The sequence below is a fragment of the Callithrix jacchus genome, chromosome 4 (assembly GCF_049354715.1).
Source record: "Callithrix jacchus isolate 240 chromosome 4, calJac240_pri, whole genome shotgun sequence".
NCBI classification, from domain to species: Eukaryota; Metazoa; Chordata; class Mammalia; order Primates; family Cebidae; genus Callithrix; species Callithrix jacchus.
In genome coordinates this window covers 154,751,348-154,757,674 of record NC_133505.1, presented here as the reverse complement: position 1 = coordinate 154,757,674, position 6,327 = coordinate 154,751,348, and positions in this window count along the sequence as shown.

Genomic DNA, 6,327 nt, shown 5'->3' with positions numbered 1-6,327 from the left:
ATCACTTTGGGGAGTAGGATTTCAATATATGAATTCCAACTTATGAATATGATCAATTTACCTACTCATATTTATTGCTCCAATCAGGTTTCAAATCTAGCATATTATGCTAATGTCAGAATGTTTGTACATTCTATGTTCAATGAACAGCTACAGTTATGCACTTTGAGCATAGGTACTGGCCTAGAATCAGAACACTTAAAGAGTTGTCCCTGATCATCAAATCTGCAAGCTTAATGCAAGTCATCTGTAGTCTCAATTTTCTTGTCCATCAACTATTCAGAGGGAGAAAGAGCCTAGAATGTTGGATCTTTAAGCTGGAAAAGTATGTGATTATAAGAACATCTCAACTGCATACTTAGCCCTTGAAATGTTCAAGAGATTTTGATGCTTCCTATATGTCTAGGCCTCTATGTGGCTCCAAGCTACAGGCCTATATGCATATGTAAGGTAAAGTCCTATACTTATCTCTAAGACAGAGGCCCCTATAAGTGTATGTGCATGGTTGTAGGCCTATAAATATCTATTAAGTATCAACTTCTAAGGGCCTAAAATCCATAAGCCAATATGTGTCCATAAAGTATAGGCCTATGTATATCTATATAATGTTTAGACCTAGGTGTGTCTATAAGGTATGAGCCAATGCTTGTCTATAAGGTTTCAGCTTATATAAGCCTCAAATGTCTTGAGAATATTCCAGCAGGAGTCAAGGAATTAGTTAAATTACTTTGGCAAGGTTTTATCTATTTTTCTGACTAAAAATAAACTCTAGACTTATACTATGAGGAATAAAAAAGACAGAAACAAACAAACTTGCACATACTCACATACACATATATACAATGATTTCTTGGAAATATATGGAAGAAGTCTGCATAAAACAGATTTAATCACAGGTAAGCTCTTTTCATTGTTGGGAATTTAAGAGGAGGAACATATAAAAATCTCTTTAAGGAAGCTTTGTAAGCTGTTAAATCAAAATCAGTGGTTTGGTGACTGTTTTTAATGCTCCTACCAAAAAGAAAAAACAGACTCTTTATATCTTTCCCCCGTTAGCACTTGGTCTTACTGCCAGTGGCAGGACTTAAATTTTTTACGCTTATCCTTGTCCTGTAGGAGGAATAGCCTTTATGATTTGTTGCCTTTGGGAATGATACATGATTGATGAGGGCTCAAATGTTCCAATGAGGAGAATATGAGGCCAAATACAATTTGACAGATGCCCAAAACAATATTAATAGTTTACATTTATTATTGTCCCTATCTTTTCAAATGCTTTGATTAGATTCCCAGCGTACATTCTGTACAAAATATTGTTTCTTGTTCATATTATTATAGTCATCTCAACCAGGCAATCAAAAGCCACACAAAAAATTCTCCCCAAACACACAAAATATCTCAAAAGTGTTTTTGTAGATTGCTGCATTTTATAGTTTCTACTAACTAACTAGGTTCTAATGGTTAGTGAGGGCGTGCCACTAAACAAGCATTTACGAATGACCACAGAACAGAACTTAATCTCATTTACTATGCGTGCACATAATAATCTTTTGTGAATCTTAACAATGTCTTTCAAAACACACCTTGAAAAACCTACAGTTCTTTTGGCTTCTAGAAATTGCTGAGAAAAGATGAGAGAAGAACTCTGTTTTTCTGCTTTTAAACTAATTTCCCATCATTTGCAGATCACTCAACTTTCAAAAATTTTCACATAAGGAAAGAACTACAATTATCCAGCTCTGGCTTCTTAAACCTGTGATTTAGAATTTGCTTTATCCTGACTCCAAATATCTTCTAGGATCATAAAATATATTAGTAGATTTTCTTTTCTTAGCCAGATTGCTTAGAAATCACTTCTCAAAAGAAGATATTCATGCACCTAACAAACATATGAAAAAGCTCATCATCACTGGTCATTAGAGAAATACGAATCAAAACCACCATGAGATACCATCTCACACCAGTTTGAATAGCGGTTATTACAAAGTCAGGCAACAACAGATGCTGGAGAGGATGTGAAGAAATAGGAATGCTTTTACACTGTTGGTGGGAGGGCAAATTAGTTCAACCATTGTGGAAGACAGTGTGGTGATTCCTCAAGGATCTAGAACCAGAAATACCACTTGGCCTGGCAATCCCATTACTGGGTATATACCAAAAGGATTATAAACCATTCTACTATAAAGATACATGCACACATATATTTATTGCAGCACTATTTACAATAGCAAAGACTTGTAACCAACTCAAATGCCCATCAATGATAGACTGGATAAAGAAAATGTGGCACATATACACCATGGAATACTATGCAGCCATAAAAAAGAATGAGTTCATGTCCTTTGTAGGGACATGGATGAAGCTGGAAACCATCATTTTCAGCAAACTAACAGAGGAACAGAAAACCAAACACCACATGTTCTCACTCATAAGTGGGAGTTTAACAATGAGAACACATGGATACAGGGAGGGGAACATCACACACCGGGACCTGTGGGGATGGGGAGCTAGGGGAGGGGTAGCATTAGTAGAAATATCTAATGTAGATGATGGATTGTTGGTGCAGCAAACTACCATGGCACATGTATATCTATGTAACAAACCTTCACATTCTTCACACGCATCCTGGAACTTAAGGTATGATACAAAAATTAAATTAAATTTAAAAAATAGTTTGTCTATTCAGAGCTCCATATAGAGAGACGTTTGAGTCAGACATGTCAGCAGTGGAAATCATTTAAGATAAATTGCCCCTGGGTTGAGACTGTTTTTTCAACCCATGTTTTCATGTCAAAGACTGAAGGAAAATGTAACCTGATCTCTCTGAATGAGCTCTTCACAACTAGCAGGTGTGGATGCAAGGGAGCGCCGAGCAGAGGGAAGAGGCAGTGCAGTTCAGCATGAGTCCTTAATTAAGAGAATCATTTTAATTATTGTACAAATCCAGATATCTAGTTCTTTCTTAAAAAAAGTTCACCAACCAGATTGCTAAAAAGAAGTTCACCAACCAAGTCAAGCTGTATAAACTGGGACTGTTTCAGGCAAACTGGGATGTATGATCACACTGCCAAGCCTGGCTGGGCCACCCTTTATGCATTATGCACTGCCTCTGGGTCTCAGTTGCCTTACATGCAAAAGGAGATCAACAGCATCTGCCTGACCTATCTCAGAGGATTATGGGAAACCCAATGCAGTAATGTTTATCAAAGCACTTTGGTAACTTAGAAAAACTATACAATAAAAAGATAAGCATCATTAAAATCATTACTAACATGATTAGACAAGTCCTACGAGCCTGACAAATCTGAAAGAATGGAAAAAAAGGAATTTGCACTATCCCATTAGGTCTTCTGGGATATGTTTACTTATCTATTATGTATTATTTATTAAGGATTTTATGTTAATATCCTTTATATAGTTGTATGGAAAAAATCTGCCACTTCTCAATCTCTTTTATTCTCATAGGATGGCCAAACCATAGATAATCCTCAAAAGTAGATAACTAAAATAGAAAGTTACATTCTAAACACATTATGGTGTGTTTAGGTAACTATTTTCCAGATTGAATATTCTATAGATTCACTTTCAAACATAACCTTTTAGAGATTTAAGCTAATTGGATAATCATCAGTTCACACGGAAAAGATCTGGCTTCTGTTGCTCGCAAGCTTAATTCATGCTAATGGTGAACCTGGGCTACCGAAAAATGTCCAGGCTTTAGGTTCTTTGGTGGAAGTTCAGGCTTAAAAATGAAGGGGATGCCGGATGTGGTGGCTCACATCTCTAATCCCAGCACTTTGGGAGGCTGAGGTGGGCAGATCACCTAAGGCCAGGAGTTTGAGACCAGCCTGGCCGACATAGCAAAACCCCATATGTATTAAAAATACAAAAATTAGCTGGGTATGGTGGTACATGCCTGTAATCCCAGCTACTTGGGAGGCTGAGACAGAAGAATTGCTTGAACCCAGGAGGCAGAGATTGCAGTGAGCCGAGATCGCACCACTGTACTCCAGCCTGGGCGACAGAGTGAGACTCTGTCTCAAAACAAATAAAAATAAAAGAGAATGCAGGGGAAAGAAGTTCCTCTGTATTCAACTCTGGTCAGTCAACACCCAGAATAAATGGTCCAGGACATCTGGAGCCATTCCAGACCAGGGCAATGCAGGCAGCAAGGGTCTGGAAACCACATCATGTCTGCAGAGGTGGAAATAATTGGGGATATGTCAACCAAAAAAGGAAACAGTGCCGCTGAAGTGCTGTCATGTGGAAAAGAGATTTAGGGTTCCAAAAGGTGAGATAAGAATGAACAGATTAAAGTTACAAGACAAAGATTTGTATCAATGTGCCCTAACATTCAGACTTGTTCACAAATGGAATAGGATACCTCCAAAGGGAGCGAGCTCCTTGCCACTTACATTGTTCAAGCAGCAGCTAGAATCTTCCATAGCAGACAGAGGGCAATGAACTAGATCAGAGCATCCAAATTGTGTTCTGCATCATCTGAGAAGGAACCACAAACTGCCTTGGGGGTCACGTAGATTAGGACTGTCAGGGGCTGCTCAGTAGTTTAAGGGCTCCAAGCCTCCAGCCCTGACTAACCAGAGCAGTTCTGCTTCTGTTTATTGCTGAGGTTTTGATTGCTGTTTTGTTTCTGCTTGATTGTTTGTCTAACATGTTTTATGTCAGCCTAGTATTTATTTTGGAAAAAAATAGTAGGGGTGCGGATCTACCAAAAGATCTGTTTTAAAACCGCTGACATAAAAGTGTCTTTACAGGCTAGGCACAGTGGCTCACACCTGTAATCCCAGCACTTTGGGAGGCTGGGGTAGGTGGATCACCTAGTCAGGAGTTCTAGACCACTAGTCAACATGGTGAAACCCCAGCTCTACTAAAAATAAAAAAAATCAGGTGTGGTGGTGGGGCACCTATAATCTCAGCTACTTGGGAGGCTGAGGCAGGAGAATCGCTTGAACCTGGAAGGCAGAGGTTGCAGTGAGCCGAGCACCCCTCAGGCTGGGCAACAGAGCAAGACTGGCTAAAACAAACAAAACAGATAAAAAAAAAAGCCCAAAACTTTGTTACAAATGCAAAGTTCTGTAGGTCTCTAATTTATAAATGTAAGTCAAGGGAGAGGTCCTCTGTGCATATCCTCACCTTCATTCGAAGTTTCCTGAAGCCTAGCTCTAAAATTAGTTCTTGATTTGTAGCCTCTCAAACACAGTCCAAAAGGAATGCAACTGGAATGTCTGATCTTCAAAGGCTATGTTCCACATGTGAAAAATAGAAATATGTTAAGGGGTGTAAGATGCCTAAATATTTGATTAAGAAAATTAGTCAATAACAAAGTAAGTTTTGCTGAGGATAAAATGTAATTCAGCTAATAAACTTGCAGTTGTGTTTGTTTTTTAATCTACTTCTAGAAATCTACTTTTCAGAGAAGTCTAAAATTTTGAAGACAAAATTAAATAACTGAAATGAAATTTACCTATAAGTCTTCATTTTTGCTGGGTAAAATTTTGAAATTTCCTTAACATTTACTTTCAGGGAGCCTGACAAGCTGAGCATCCTTCTTTATTTGACTGATTTCTTTATTTGACTATCTCCTGATGTACCATCCTGAGAATATTTCATTTATAGACAATGTTATATGACCTTAGTGATTCCTAGCAATTTTTTTATTACTGTACTTAAAGTTCTGGGATACATGTGCAGAACGTGCAGGTTTGTTACAAAGGTATACACGTGCCATGGTGGTTTGCTGCACCCATCGACCTGTCATCTACATTAGGTATTTCTCCTAATACTATCCCTCTCCTAACCCCCAACTCCTGCTATTCCTCCCCTGACCCCCGACCCACTGACAGGCCCTGATGTGTGCTGTTCCCCTCCCTGGGTCCATGTGTTCTCACTGTTCAATGCCCACTGATGAGTGAGAAGATATGATGTTTGGTTTTTTGTTCTTGTGTCAATTTGCTGAGAATGATGGTTTCCAGCTTCATCCATGTCCCTGCAAAGGACATGAACTCATTCTTTTTTATGGCTGTAAAATATTCCATGGTGTTTATGTGCCACATTTTCTTTATCCAGTCTATCATTGATGAGCATTTGTGTTGGTTCAAAGTCTTTGCTAATGCGAATGAAGCTGCAACAAATACATGTGTATATGTGTCTTTATACTAGAATGATTTATAATCCTTTTGGTATATACCCAGTAATGGAATTCCTCGGTCAAATGGTATTTCTGGTTCTAGACCCTTGAAGAATCACCACACTTAGCAAATGTTTTAACATTATAACAACCAGATACTGAGACTCTGGGACTCAAAT